The following is a 16,009-nucleotide window of genomic DNA, read 5'->3' as shown; positions in this document are numbered from 1 at the left end:
AACTGAGTGCGGCTGGTGAGATATGACGAAACCCACGTGACTACAAATTTAGGAAGTCCAATTAGTTCAAATTTGTATATTAGTCTTGCATGGGATACAACATGAAACACTTTTCGGAAGTCTAAGAAAATGGCATCGACCTGCCCTGAGTGGTTAAGCACTGATGCAAAGTTGTGTATAACAGAAGTAAGTTGGGTCAGAGTGGACAATCCTTTCCTAAATCCGTGTTGAACAGGTGAGAGTAGACCATTGTCATTAAGAAATTTAGTGATATAGGAGGCTAAAATATGCTTTGCCAACTTACAACAAGAGGTAGTGAGTGAGATGGGACGATAATTAGAAACCAACGTCCTGTCACCCTTTTTAGGCACAGGCACAACGCAAGCTGTCCTCCAATCAGAAGGCAGCTTTTCTGTGGCAAATGAGGTGCGAAAAATTATAACGAGAAATTTTGATATTATTTCTGCATAACGGCGCAAAAAGATGTTTGGAATTCCATCTGGACCAGGAGACGATTTCGTTTTAAGATTTAACAACATTGAAGTTAATCCGGGCAGTGACACAATCCCTGGGTCAGGAAAACGAAATGCATCACTGCGAAATCTGCATGGATTCGGAACCGTAAAAACACTATGAAAATGTATATTAAACTGTTCAGCAATGGTAGTCTTGTCCACAAGTAATCTGCCTTCGTGCATAATTCGGTTAATAGGCTTTTTCTTTTCCGCTAAGTAATTCCAAAATTTTTGGGGGGAGTTTTGAATAAACTCCGGCAGTGTATGCTCAAAGTAGTACCTTTTCGCAGTTTTTATGGTTTCAGTAAGATTCAATTTGTGGGTTTGAATTATGCATCGATCGGTTCTACGACGTTTCATCCGTTTAATTTTTCTAGTGAGATGTATGATTTCTCGATTAATTCAAGGATTTTTTTACATGTTCTCTTTATTTTTGTCGGGACGAAGTTTTCTATGCAATGGAAGCAAATGTTCTTGAATTTTTCCCACAGTTCAACAACGTCAGAACCATCAAAACTGTCAAGGCAGTACTGCAAGTAATCTAATACACTTTCATCATTTGCATGTGAAAAGTCTTTGAATGAAACTGTTTTAGTGGTGGGCTCTTTGTTCATATCACGCATAGGAAACAAAACGTAGACCATGCTGTGATCTGACAAACCACGTTCAACTGATACTGATAAATTTTCAATGGAACGACTCAAGAATACAAGGTCAAGCACTGAATAAGAATCACCTTGCACACGTGTTGGTTTACAGACAACTTGTTGAAGGTCGTGACAGAGCATTATATCGCATAATTTATTAGCATGCAAACCAAGGCCGGAAACTGGAAATGGGCGTTCCCGGTCAATTCCTGGCAAGTTGAAGTCGCCCGCCAGAATAATTTTTTCGCTCCTAAATGTAGACATATGAACAGCAAGATCATTTAGGAATATTATTGGTGAATCTGGAGGCCTGTAAGCTGCGAAAATTAGGAAGGAATAACCGAAACATGATGCTTTTAAAAAAATAGCTTCGTGTCCGGCGATTGCTTGCATGCCGGTAGCATCACAGCCATGTTTTACAAGGACCGCAACCCCTCCCCCTCGAGAACATCGGTCACAGCGAAATACCTGATAGTTGGGAGGAAAGACGTCTGCGTCATCAACCTCTTCACGTAGCCAAGTCTCTGTAATTACAACTATGTGAGGATCATATTCAAGCAATATAGCCTCTAGATTTTCAGTTTTGTTTAGGACACTACGTGCATTGATGTTTAATAACCTAATGGTTTGGTCATTGGGAGTCGCAAGTCAAGGTGCTTGAGAACCACTCTGGCGGCTTGGTAGCTTCACTCGTCTATTCTTGACATCATCCCATGCATATAGTGTTCCATTCACAAGCAGTTTATCGTTTAATAAAATTACTTTCTTGCCTTCCTTTTTTTTTCTTTCCTAGCACTTTCCCACAATAGCTTGCGTTTTCTAAGTGTGTTGGGCGAGAGTAGTCACTTTGAAGGGATATGTCTTTGCCTTTAATTTTATAAGCATTCTTCAAGACTTTGTTTTTCATTATAATCCTGGAAAAAGATAATGACTGGTCTTGTTCTTCCTGGTTCGCCAAGCCTGTGAATTCGTCCTACAGAGAAGCAGGGAACACCAAGTTTTTTGGAGAAAATATCGTCAAGAACTTTTTTAAAGAATATCCTCATTTTCATCGGGTTCCTCTTCTATTCCGAACACAAGCAGATTTGATCGCCTACTTTTATCTTCTAAGTCAGTAATCTTATTCTGAAGGGAACTAACTGTCTGCTCCAGGGTGTCTATTCGTGTAATTTGTTTTTCCAATTCCGAAAATCTAGAGCACAAATCCTTTATTGTCCTTTCGACACTCGTCTGTTGCTCCCTAAGCGCTTTTATTTCAGAACTTAATGTATTCTGACCTTCCACCAGCTGCTCCAGCAATTCACGAGTAGCTTTGTCAGGGCCAGGATTGAATTCGATATCGCCACAGAGCAGCAATTTGCACATGCAATGTACATCAGAGGCAATTTCCAAGCACTTCCGTGAGCACGGCAGAACCAAAAGGCATAGACAATCACTCTTGATAGTAGAACAATAGCCACCAACCTGCACAAGGCAGAAGAACGGCCTGTTAACCAACATGCTCTTGGTCGATGCCCCGTGCCCACTGAAGCGGAACCGCTGCGGGACGTCTTTTATAGCCTGGTCTGCAGAGGTCACGTGGTAGCTGAAGGGCGGCGCTCCTGACGTGAAGTTGCCGCGCAGGTGACGGAGCATCATAAGCGATAACGGTTGCCAAAGGCACGTGTCGACAGCATACGCATGGATGATGCTTGAAGTTCCGCGGAGATTGATCAATCCAACCTGCACAAGGCAGAAGAACGGCCTGTTAACCAACATGCTGTTGGTCGATGCGCCGGGCCCACAGAAGCGGAACCGCTGCGGGACGTCTTTTATAGCCTGGTCTGCAGAGGTCACGTGGTGGCTGAAGGGCGGCGCTCCTGACGTGAAGTTGCCGCGCAGGTGACAGAGCATCATAAGCGACAACGGTTGCCAAAGGCACGTGTCGACAGCATACGCATCGATGATGCTTGAAGTTCTGCGGAGATTGATCAATACAACCTGCACAAGGCAGAAGAACGGCCTGTTAACCAACATGCTCTTGGTCGATGCGCCGTGCCCACTCAATGGTTTTGCTAGCAGCAAATAGCAACCCTCTGTCGTTCGCCCATATCTCTAGCCAGTACGACTTGAAGCAGAACCACATTCCAAAAAGCTGCACTTTAACAATGGCATAAAATAAAATGCTAAATAAGTGGAATCTTGCTAAGGAGGCAATTCTGCGGCATTACATTTCGTGCCGGCTGCCTTCTCTCAATGGTAAGGCGTTGTGCGGCTGTGCATAGATATGTAGGTGGATTAATAACTTTAGTACAGCAGCCAAAGATGAAAGACGGTGACAGCGTAGAGAGCGCGAGCAGGAATGCGGAGGAGGAACGCAGAGTGCCCTACCAGACGTGCTCCCAAGCGGTGAGCGCGTATGCGGTGGGCGCGTCCACCGACACCATTTTAAAAAACACATAAACAGCTGCGCTCAAAATTCGCAATAGGGAGTATCGTAACTGACGGTGAATTTTTACAGCGAAGCTGCATACTTCTACCAGCCCAGGACTCTTTCGTGTCGTTGGCGTAAGCAAAAAACGCCAGGCTAAAAAAATTCGGGTTAGTTTGCACTAGTGGCGTAAGGCTAAAGAGACAGCGGGGCTGATCAGTTCCTAGCTGGTCCTGGCTATACGAAGTGGCGCTAAGATATACGAAATGTATAAGCATTTCCTCGTGGTTCGTGGCATCGGGGAACGCCTCGCGAAGCACTTGCAGTCCGAGCACACGTAGGGGAAGTGGGGCGAAAGACATGCACAGTGTACGGGCGGCGCGCAGCAAACGACACGCCGGGATGACGTCACGGCGCATGCGCTGGAGCTCGCAGCTGGTGGGAGCTCGGCCGAGCTGCCGCCAGAGGTGCCTGCTGCTGTGACCGCAACCGCGAGCGGTTCGGCGCTAAAGCGGGGAAACGGAGAAGCGCGGATGGCGTCAGCAGCACCACTGCGCGTTGCATCGTTGCTGCTGCTGCTGCATTTTGTTTTACAGCGTACGCTGTTATGGGCTCATTCCAATAGCCGTTCCGCTACGCGATGTCGCCGCCGCCGTCGGACGACCCGACCCTCCGCCAGTTTGGTGGCGCTATCTAGTGAAGGTGCCTGCAAACGCAGCGTGCGCAGGCACAGACGCTGAGGTGTGATTTAGACGAGGCATGCAATGAACGCGATTCCGATGTGAGATGTGCGCCACGTTTCTGGATACCTCTTCCAGCGGCCGTGCCTCTTCGGTACACGTTATGGCGCCTCCTCGCAAGGTACGAACCGCTGCTGAAGAAGCGAATCGTATAGCTACGTGTGCGACAAGAGAGAGAGAGATAGAGAATAAACTTTGATCAAAATAGCACGCGAGCGTAGGTAGCTCCTCCGCTCTGCAATGGGTGGTCCCCTCAGTCCAGGAGTCCAGTGGCCTTAGCTGCCCTCTCGCTCGTGTGCGGCTACAAACAGGCATCATCGGGCTCAGCAGAATGCTGTGCGGAGAGCATTACCAGCAGCAGCTCGCTGTCGACGCCGGGCGTATGCGAAAAATTCGAAGCACGTTCCTTCTCGCGCGTGTGTTTCGCGGTAAGGATTACGGTTGCGTAAGCTACTCCGAGTGGAAAAGTTCCCAGCAGCATAAAAATCACGGAGCGACGTCAGCACGGTCTAGCAACTCATTCAGTTCATTCCAGGCTACCATTGGTAGACCTCGGAAAGTAAAGACGCTAGAAAAACAGCGTGAATATAATGTCGTTGCCTGTAATCCTTTCTGCCGCAGGCGTCACGAGCACGTGATCTTTTTGGCTGACGGCAAGTATTCAATAAACCCACATATGCTACCTGAAGGTATCATTGTTGCCGGATTCAAGCCCTCGTTATGTAATGAACGAGAAGAAAGGGCTAACACTCCCAGGGTCGGTTCTAGTTGTAAAACATAAATACCCCAGAAAGCGGATGGGAAAACGGCTCCGCGGTAGCTCAATGGTGAGAGCATCGCACGCCTAATGCGAAGACGTGGGTTCGTTCCCCACCTGCGGACAGTTGTTTTTCATCCGTTTTCATTTCCATCAATTTATCATTCCTTTAATTCAATTAGTAAGTACAAGTAATTCCCCTACGTTCTTGGTGTCATTGTTTGTGGGCTTTTTATGATTATATATATATATATATATATATATATATATATATATATTGCGAGCAAAATATTCATCCGTCATCTTCTTCACCTGTGCATAATCATAATCACGGTGCGCGTCGTCTTCGTTCAGCGCGTGGCTCAGCGGAATAAAGGCGACGAGACAACAGCTGTGCTGCTGCCTTACAAAGTGGTGGAGATTGCTTTCGATCCCCTCGACTTCTACGACGTCGAGTTCCACTGGATCTTCGTTCGGGTCGCCGTTTGCTCCGCCTGTCCACTGCCATGACCCAAGTACCGCAACCCGGAGCCTCCGGCATCACGCCCGCTGCCCCCAAACCAGCCGCCTCCGTATGGACCGTTACCGCACCGCAGCGTGACCCCACTATATTCTCTGGCCTCTCGCGCGACGACGTCGAGGACTGGATGAAGAACTATGACCGAGTGAGTGAGTATAATCACTGGGACGACACCCAAAAACTTCGCCACGTCGCCTTCTACCTGTCGCATGTCGCGAAGACGTGGTTCTTTAACCATGAGAGCGCCTTGCCCGACTGGACCACCTTCCAGCACCAAGTCCGGAATATTTTCGGAACGCCATCCATCCGTTCTGAAGTTTCAAAGCGGCAGCTCGATGCGCGCATGCAACAACCAGGGGAGACGTACACTTCGTACATTGAAGACGTTCTTTCCCTTTGCCGCCGCGTCGACGCGGCAATGAGCGAGACCGATCGCGTTCGACACATTTTAAAAGGCATTGGACACGTTGCGTTTAACGCACTGGCAGTTAAAAACCCTACCACCGTAGACGATGTCATCGCGATCTGCCAGGATCTGGATACACTACAAGCCATCCGGTTACAGCCAGACGTCTGTGACACGTGACCTTCTTCGGATGCCGATTAGCGCACGTTGATTCGGGCTCTGATCCGCGAAGAGCTTCAAGCACAAGGCCCGTCGTGCTCTGCTGTTCCTCCAGCTCACTCTACGTCCACTGGGCTACGAGACATCATCAAAGACGAGCTGTCTTCCTTGGTTTCCGCTGTACGTCCTGACCCTCCGACGCCGCCAAATCCGCCACTCACGTACGCCCAAGTTGCTGCCATGCAGCCTTCCGTCGCTCAGCGTGCCCTTCCGGTTCCTCAGAACGACGTCGCAGCCTTTACACTCCGTGCACCTGTACCTGCATTTTACGCCCCCTGGCGCTCCTCCCGCCCAATCTGTTATTATTGTGGCATTCGAGGCCACATCTCGCGGTTTTGTCGAAGGCGCCAGCAGGACGAACGCCGCGGCTACGATGCTTACGAGAGGGATCTGGTGTCCTTTCCGAGCCAATACCAGCGCCGCCCTTCAACACGTTCCTTCTCCCCACCCGCTCCACCCGACGCTCCTCAAAACTATCGTCCAGGACGCCGCTGCTCTCCTTCCCCTCTCCGACGCTCAACATCGCCACTCCAGCCAGTCACCCATACCGACTACCACTCGGAAAACTAGATGGTGCAGTTTTTGGAGGGAAAGCTGCATCGCTCGGACAAACACCTCCTGAGAGCCCGGCCAATTTGTTATTAGTGTATGCTGAAGGTGTGCCTGTTCGAGCATTAGTTGATATGGCAGCCGCTATTTCTATTATTCATGCCGATGTGTGCTCTCGTCTAGGCAAGGTCACTACACCTTACCATGGCACTCCCTTACGTAGCGCGAATAACCTTACGATACGGCCATCGGCATAGTGTACCGTTCGAGTTTTCATTGATGGGATTCGCCACCATATTCCGTTCGCAGTGCTGACTTCCTGCGCTTATATGCTCATTCTTGATTGGGACTTTTTGCCGCTGCCGCTTTCATCTCTTGCCGACAACGCCTTGTCCACATGCGCGAGACCGATGACACCGACAAGGGGCCTCAGTCCCGCCACCGTCTGCGAACCGTAGCCGATTGTGTGGTGCCACCTGGCCACGAGCAACGTCTTGTGATTGCTTCCGACGTAATTGACAATGGCGATGTTCTAGTTGCCCCAATTCTAGTTGCCTCTCCAAAGGAATTGCACTAGCGTCGAGTCTCGTTCGATTCATCAACGTCACGGCCCTTCTCACAGTACTCAACGTCACAAATGAGCCGATTTTGCTTCCCAAAGGTGCTGTCGTGGTTTGCGGTGTGGACACACAGCCTGTCTCAGTGATGGCTTCGAGTACTGGTACTGCAGAACCACGCCCACCTGCAGCTGCTGCTCCTGCTACTACTGCTCTCGCCAACGCAATCAGTACGGATCTGACTCCGCAGCAAGCACATCAACTACTGGCCTTGTTGTCGAAACATAAATCTTCCTTCGACGTACACTCACCTCTCTTGGGACAGACTTCAGCGGCAACTCATCGCATACACGTTGATGGAAGTTCTATTCTCCGCCGTCGACCATATCGCGTTTCTTCCGCCGAACGCGAGATAATCGACAAGCACGTTGCCGACATGCTCGAGCAAAATATCATCCGCCAGCCCTTGGTCGTCACTCGTCGTTTTGGTGCGCAAGAAAGATGGCTCAGAGCGATTTTGTGTTGATTACCGTGCCTTGAACAAAATAACCCGAAAAGACGTATATCCTTTGCCTCGCATTGACGACGCCTTAGATTCATTGCAGGGCGCGGAATACTTTTCCAGTCTTGACTTACGCTCAGGTTATTGGCAAATTCCGATGCATGAGGCCGACAAGGAAAAAACTGCCTTTGCAACACCTGATGGACTGTACGAATTTAACGTCATGCCTTTTGGCCTCTGCAATGCACCAGCAACCTTCGAACGAATGATGGACACTGTTCTGCGGGGCCTTAAGGGAAAGTCTTGTTTGTGCTACCTTGACGACATAGTCATATTTTCTTCAACCTTCCAACTCCACTTGCAGCGCCTAGATGAAGTTCTGACGTGTCTCTCTGTTGCTGGTCTTCAGCTGAATACCAAACCAAACCAAAAAGTGCCACTTTGCCAGCAAGACAGCAAGACTATTAAAGTACTGGGCCACCTCGTAAGCAAAGACGGCATTCGGCCTGACCCCGAAAAGATTACCGCCGTCCTCCGCTTTCCGAGGCCCCAACGCTCCAAAGAACTTCGCAGCTTTCTTGGCCTGGCTTCTTACTTCCGGCGCTGCATACGTGACTTCGCTACCATCGCGGCTCCGCTTCACCGACTCCTTCCTTCAGAAACTCCATACGTACGGTCAGACGAGTGCCAAGCGGCTTTTGACACTTTAAAGCGTGCCCTCACGTCTGAGCCAGTGCTTTGTCATTTGTATGTATGTATGTATGTATGTATGTATGTATGTATGTATGTATGTATGTATGTATGTATGTATGTATGTATGTATGTATGTATGTATGTATGTATGTATGTATGTATGTATGTATGTATGTATGTATGTATGTATGCTTTATTTCCTCAAAAAAAGTAAATACAGCCTTGCGGGGGTAAAGTGGGGAATAAAGCTGCTCGTAGCAGCTTGACCAGCCCCAAAAAGCAGTATTTCGAAGAGTCCGCACCCACTCTACTCCATACTGACGCCAGCGGCCATGGAATTGGCGCTGTTCTTTTGCAACGACAACGTTTTGAGGAACGGGTGGTCGCATACGCAAGTCGGATGCTAACATCGGCCGAGAAAAAAAATGTCAATTTCGCCCTAAGGGCGAAGCAATGAATGCGATAGCAACACAGCAATGTCATACAAAGTAAGGTCAGCGGCTTTGGTAGCAATATGAATTGTAGTAAACATGAGCTGATTAAGTAAGCAGGTGTGCTGAGGCGTAAGTAGACCGACATGAAGAGAGACTCGATGACCACGAGAAGGCGCGTGTGAAACGGTGGTGTTGATGAGAAGCGCTGCCCGTGGGCAGCGCGTGCGAAGGGACACACCTTTAGCGCTGCACTGCCGATCCGGGCAGCATTGCATGTGTAGCGTGCGTTGGAAAATGTGGCCCGACTATTACTAACTGTGGTGTGAGCGCGCACAACAAACATGAATAGATCACACTGAATGACTGCAGACAACGACTGTCAAAACGCTGGCAGCAAGCGCATATACGCCGCAGCGGGCGAACGTACGGGCGGTCTATCGCTTCAACGGAAACTGAGCGGCGAATGCACAGCGCATAAGGGTCAGAGCCGTGTGGAGATAAGAGACGGTGCGAGCGAGCGACGAGCGCGGTTGTTGGCAGAGTAGAAGTGCGCCCCCCCCCCCCCCCCCGCTCCCTCCGGCGCTCGCTTCCCGCTTCCTTGCTTGCGCGTGGAAGATTGAGTGCGTTCGCTCTCCGTGACAGCGCGCGTCCCCGCACGCTTCGGCTCGGGCATACGGCGCGCGGCGAAGATTTTATCTATACGGAACCTGACGGCGACGACGACGGCTACGACGACGGCGACGCCGACGGCAGAAATCCGGCGGAAGTGTCCATATAATCAATAATTATACAATCACTGAGCAGGAGTGTCTCGCCGTTGTTTAGGCCAACCAAAAATTCCGACCGTATTTACACGGCCGCCACTTTACGGTCGTGACCGACCGCCACGCTTTATGCTGGTTGTCGACGTTTAAGAATTTATCTGGCCGTTTAGGTCGCTGGATACTTCGTCTGCAAGAATATGACTTCGACGTCACGTACAAATCCGGCAAGAAACACAACGATGCAGATGCTCTCAGCCGCTGTCCGTTACCACCGCAGTCCGACGTTCCCGGCCTGCCTCCATCCGTCACCGAGCCTGTAAACGCGTCCTCTGCAGTTCTTTCACTCGCCGCTCTCAACGGTCTTCCTTCTTTCTACCCTGAGAAGTTGGCGAGACGACGCTTACTGCCACTCAATTATGGAACGCCTTCACGGCTCATCTCGTCCTCCTAACGCGCGAGCCCGTCGCCAGTTAGAGAACTTCAAGTGTGCAAACTCAATCCTCTAACGGTATGTCTTCCACCCCGAAGGACAGCGTTGGGTTATTGTCGCTCCTCGATCACTCAGGGAACAGATATTGAAGACATTTCACGATGATCCCACGGCTGGACATCTCGGCTTTCACAAGACCTATCAGTCGTTTTTCCTGGCCTGGACTTGCCACCTGCGTAGCGAAATACGTCGCTTCTTGCTCGCTCTGCCAGCACCGCAAACGACCCACTTCACCTCCGGCTGGACTGCTGCAACCTCTTCCCTGTCCTGACCCTCCATTCGCAGTCATCGGGGTTGATCTCTACGGCCCGCTGCCATTATCAGCTAGCGGCAAGAGATGGGTCGTCACTGCAGTTGACTACTTGACCAGGTACGCCGAAACAGCTGCGCTACCTTCAGGATCCGCGGAGGAGATTGCGACCTTCTTGTTGGAAGCCATCTTTCTACGACATGGAGCGCCATTCGTCCTTTTGAGTGACCGTGGCAAGGCGTTTCTGTCGAAGCTACTCGAGGACGTCCTCCGCACATGCAACACCATCCATAAGACGAATACCAGCTACCATACTCAGACTAATGGCCTCACAGAGCGCTTCCATCGAGCTCTCTCTGATATGATCTCCATGTAAATCAACGCTGACCACACCAACTAGGATACCATCCTGCCATTCGTGACTTTTGCCTACAACACCGCTGCACAGCGCACTACTGGCTACTCACCATTCTTTCAAGTTTATGGGCGTCAACCGACCTCTCTCGTCGACGTCTCTTTTTTTCGTGCCCCCGTGAACTCGTCGGCGTCAGTGAGTGAGCAGTTAATATCTCGCCTTGCCGCGTGTCGCCATCGCGCCCGCCCCAACACCGAGGCAAGTCAACAGGATAGGAAGACTCGCTACGATGCATTTCACCGCGTCGTTCTGTTCAGCCCTGGCGATGAAGCGTTATTGTGGACACCCACTCGAGTTCCTGGCCTGCGCGAAAAGTTTCAGTCGCGTTTTATAGGGACCTACACTGTTGTAGAGCAAACTTCGCCAGTGAACTACCGCGTCACTCCCGCTGTCACGCCTTTCGATGGCCGCTCCCGTGGCACAGAAATGGTCCACGTTTCGCGCTTAAAGCCATTCCAACGACGTACCGCAGCGGCCAGGTTGGCCGCTTCAGCGCGAGGGGGTAATTAGTGTGAGCAAAATATTCATCCTTCATCTTCACCTGTACATAATCACCATCACGATGCGCGTCGTCTTCGTTCAGCGCGTGGCTCAGCGGAATAAACGCGACGATACAACAGCTGTGCTGTTGCCTTAAAAATATATATATATATATATATCCTATCAATGCAGTTGCTACGATACTAGAGACTTTCAGTGACATTTCCAAGGGACCTAATATTACCTACGAAATGCCTCACAAGAACATTAGGTTCCACGGGATTCACCTATCTTTTGCTTGATTTGAACCCGTGTCTGAGGCATATCAGCCGAGAACTAAAGAGACGAACTTCCCTTATGATAGCTTCAATTATATGTTGATTAAGGCAGACATTGTGTAGGCCTGTACTCGAGAAGCCCTAACAAGATCACGCGACTGTCTTTACTAGCTAAATATCGAGACAAAGAGGTTGTTAGACGCTGGGTATTAATCGTTTCGTCGCTTTTGTGTGTGTGACGGCCCACGAAGAAGCAAGGCATTTGGGCAGAGAAACAAGTCAAATATAAATAAAAAGAACCGGTGCATGTCACGAGGTATCTGACAAAATGAAGAAAGTAGACAGCAGACAAATAAAATCTATTTACTTGGGCTCTAGCTATGCAAGTTCTCCAGTGTGTCCAAGAGTTTACGTAAAGAAAGATGGTCGGTATGCTTCAACAATCACTCATGAAGATGCAGAAACTGTATATCATGAGTAGAAATGAAACCCCGATAAGCTGTAATAAACTTTACGTGCATAGGACAGACATTTAGCATATCATTGCAAATAGTCTGCTTGAACACTTTTTTATTGATTGGGCTGCTTTAAAAGACGATCGCTAAGCAATAAGATGAGATTTCAGATACATTTCACATAAATAAAGCTGGTAATAAGCGTGTTAGTGCACCACTTCAGGCTTTATGGAAGAAAAAATGGTTGCTAGGTAATAAAAAATGAGGCTGTTAGACGCTGGTATCAATCCTTTTGCCGCTTTTGTGTGGGTGACGGCCCACGAAGAAGCGAGGCAGTTGGGCAAAGAAACAAGTCAAAAGAAATATAAATGAAAATACCAGTTCTTGTCACAAGGTGTCTGACAAAATGAAGAAAGTAGACAGGAGACAAAATCTATTTAATGTGCTCCATGACACTCTTTGAATTCAGCGTAAATGTAAAGGCATTAGTAAACGTGGAAACAATTATATCGAATGACTGAGCGCATGCCTAGGTTCCTGCATAGCCTACCATTTTATGTCGTATTTACTTATTCTCCACTCACAACTGAATCCGGGAAATTTTAACAGATCCGTCGTTTGCGTGAACAAGTACGTAGTAAAGCGCCTACCTGGTTGTACACGTGACGAGTGACCATACCAGCAAGGCGGTCATCACTATTTATTGCTGTTCTCGTCAAAGCCCCACACTTCGTCGTTTTCCGGAGCACCTTCGCCTCTTCCTCGGCTAGGTTACACTTTCCCCCTTTTCTGCGTCACCCCTCCTGGGTTGATAACGAAGAAAGTTGCTTATGACCCCAAACTCTAACTGTCCATTATTCATGTACCCACAGTCTTGAGTATACCTTGTTACACCGATAACTTCACTACTTCAAAAGGTCCAAGAATCTTTGCTTCACTGGTCGGTAGTCCTTTCCGAGCCAGCACAAGGTCTTGTAGTCCAACGTCTGGTATACAGCCTTGGCGGCGCTTGTCAAAGTGAAACTTCATGGCTTTTCTATATCTGTGTCACTCCTCGGATGTTTTGCAACGCTCTGTCAGCATTAGCCTGTCTGCGATTCCAAGCTCTTTGTCGGCAGTTAGCTTTGAAACCTCACCATAGGCAGCAAAATATGGACTGCGCCCAAGGCTGCTTGTATGTGTCTTGTTATGTTGAGCCACCGTCGCTTCTAGGCAACATTTCCAGCCGCCCTTAAAATCGACTTCGACATACATCGACATGAATTGCTTCAAATCGCGTGTCACCCTCTCCGTCATTCCATTTGCCTGCGGGGCATAGGGCGCACAACGTCGCAGTGTGACGCCACGGCTCTTCGCCCACTCTTGAACCTTTCTGCTAAGGAATGCAGGCCCATTGTCCGATATTACAACCTTCAAGTGGGAGAATATTCTTCTGTCAAGAAGGGCTATGACACTGTTTGCGTCTTCTTCGCCGGGCCGCGCCGCCACCATTCTGGTACACTGATCTATCGCGACCAGAAATGATTGTGTTTTGCGTACGCCTGGACTTTTCTTTTTCAGCTCGGCGAAGTCTACATGTATGACTTCACAAGGTTTGTCCGAGTGTTCAGGCAACACAAGCTCGTCTGGTCGTGGTCGGTACTTGGCTTTGTTTATCTGGCGCAGGTGGCATGCTAGCTACGTTCTTTTTTTCTGTGTGCGTGGTGTTTTATTGCGACAACAATTACATGGACACCCGAAGTGGATTTCTGCCGTCGCCATCTCGTCACCGCGAGGTTCCGTATAAAGTCCAAGGGCGATAAAATCATTGCCGGCCTATGTGCGAGGGAGGCACATACAGCGCGCGAGGGACGCGCGCTTTCACGGATGGCGAACGCACGCGGAGAGCAAACGCGACGTCTCCGTCCAATACCCCCTAGATTAGCTAAAGGTCTCATCATGCGTCCGTTACGTCACGCACAAGAGATGGGCCTGGAAGTCAGCTTCACCCTACACGGTTTTTCACGCCTGGCTATCAGAGCACCTGTTTTCAAATATACCGCGTCGTTTGTGGCAACTTACTGTTATTATTTAAAATGTCCCCATTATAGATGTACTCCTGGGGAGGACGACACATTGTATTTAGGCTAATGCAGGCATGAGAAGCAGCAGGCCTTTGTCAAATACTCCACTGAACGGTCAACTTGGTAATGGAACTCAGCTTCACCCCAGGTGGTTTTTATCGCCTGGCCATCAGAGCACCTGTTTTCAAGGATACCGCGTCTTTTGTACCAGCTTACTGCTATTATTTAATGTGTCCCTATTAATAGATGTACTCCTCGACAGAACGACACGTTGTATTTAGGCTAATTCAAGCATGAGAAACCTCAGGCCTTTATCAATTACTCCACTGAACGGCGAACTTAGTATTCGTGTTTGTTCTTTATTCTCCCTGAGATTATTTTTGAACTCAGCTTTGGAAGCAAAAGTCTCATTTTTGGGGGGGTGGGGGGTTAGCTATTACAGCAACTAACTAATCCATAACAATTCCATTCAGAGATCATGGCCTTCAAATCCAATCCTGCGACATGTAGTTTCTTTTTTATTAGCCACGAAATGTTGACCATGTTCACTTCAATTGTTTACCACTAGTTCTTTACCCCTATACATTCCTCGGCTGTGGTGACTGTTAGTTTCTTTCATATGTTAATCTATAGCTACTTCACGCTACAGGGATGTCTAAACAATATTGAAAGATTACAAACAGGTATGCAATGAATACAGGGAATGCAGAATTTATTTCAGCGCTTCACACACACACACACACACACAAACACAAAAGGCAGCTGTCATTAAGTTACGTGACACTGGTGGCGATATGCATCTCAAGCACAGAAAAACCAAGCAAAATTTGTTGACCACCACAGTGTGTGAAACAGCGACAAGCATAGACATTTACATGTACATGTCCATCATGCAAAATGGAAAAATTTTGGAACACAAGTTCTCACCCAATACAGTGCTATATACAGCAGTCACTTAGTATAAAAAGAGCATGTACAAAATATAAAACGGCTTAATACAGAGCTATCATAATCATATAATTAGATGTACAAGAAACATTGACTACTGAAAAATAGTTGCCATTAAACCATACGATCATACATTTTCAACTCTTTATAGTTTACAATTTACGCTTCCCCTTTGAAACATTTGTTGTATCTTCTTTGGTTTTACCCAGGTTATTCAAAAGCGTGTTGGCAGCTGCACTCAAAATATGGGGCATGACTTTTCTGGCGAGTGGCCAGAATCACAGGCATCAAGGCCCCCAGAATCGTGCAGAACAGTTGACACAAGAGCAACAAGGGCCTCTTTCTAATTTGGAAGACCGATAAATTTTGATGCAAACTCCTCATTCCTCAATTTATCAAGGACTATTTCTGTACAAATTACAGCATTCACTACAACAGCACGCGGAAACTTCAGCCCTCCTCTTGTCATACCTGCAATGAGGAGTGTGTCTTCATGGTCCAAACGGGTATTCTCCAGTATAAGGTTTCTTTGCACGACACACACATATGAGCTTTTTCCGTGCCTCATGTGCACAGTAGCCAGCAACGTTTGTAACAGCGGGAATCATTTTCAACATCAGCATCGGTCACTGCTATGGTTAACTGCCCACGAAGTGAATCAACACTTATGGTAGGGATTTGCTGTGCAATAACGTCCAGGTAAGGCAGATACAGTACTTTTTGAAGTCTAGGCTTGTTCTCAGATTCATAGGTCTGCCAGATCGAGATGTGGTATGGGGAATCCGATGGCTGGTGGTACTTCTCAAACATGTCTTGAAGACAATATGCCTGAAATTTTCGAAGGAGCACATACCGAAATCGTAGCTCTTCTGGGCAGTATACCGAGATCTCATGCAGAGCGTGGCTCGTGTGGCCAA

At 48.4% G+C, this 16,009-nt stretch overlaps 1 protein-coding gene and 1 non-coding gene across 5 annotated transcripts in view; one reads left to right on the top strand and one right to left on the bottom strand.

Moving 5' to 3' along the window:
• Window positions 1–16,009, bottom strand: part of LOC119448875 (uncharacterized) — a 149,699-nt gene that overhangs the window by 127,773 nt on the left and 5,917 nt on the right. The gene's annotated exons all lie outside the window — the stretch shown is intronic.
• On the top strand, window positions 5,123–5,194 carry Trnar-ccu (transfer RNA arginine (anticodon CCU)). Its single transcript has one exon. It is a non-coding gene; the product is annotated as a tRNA-Arg (tRNA).

This window comes from Dermacentor silvarum, chromosome 4, assembly GCF_013339745.2.
Source record: "Dermacentor silvarum isolate Dsil-2018 chromosome 4, BIME_Dsil_1.4, whole genome shotgun sequence".
Taxonomy (NCBI): domain Eukaryota; kingdom Metazoa; phylum Arthropoda; class Arachnida; order Ixodida; family Ixodidae; genus Dermacentor; species Dermacentor silvarum.
This window is presented reverse-complemented; position numbering and strand designations above follow the sequence as displayed.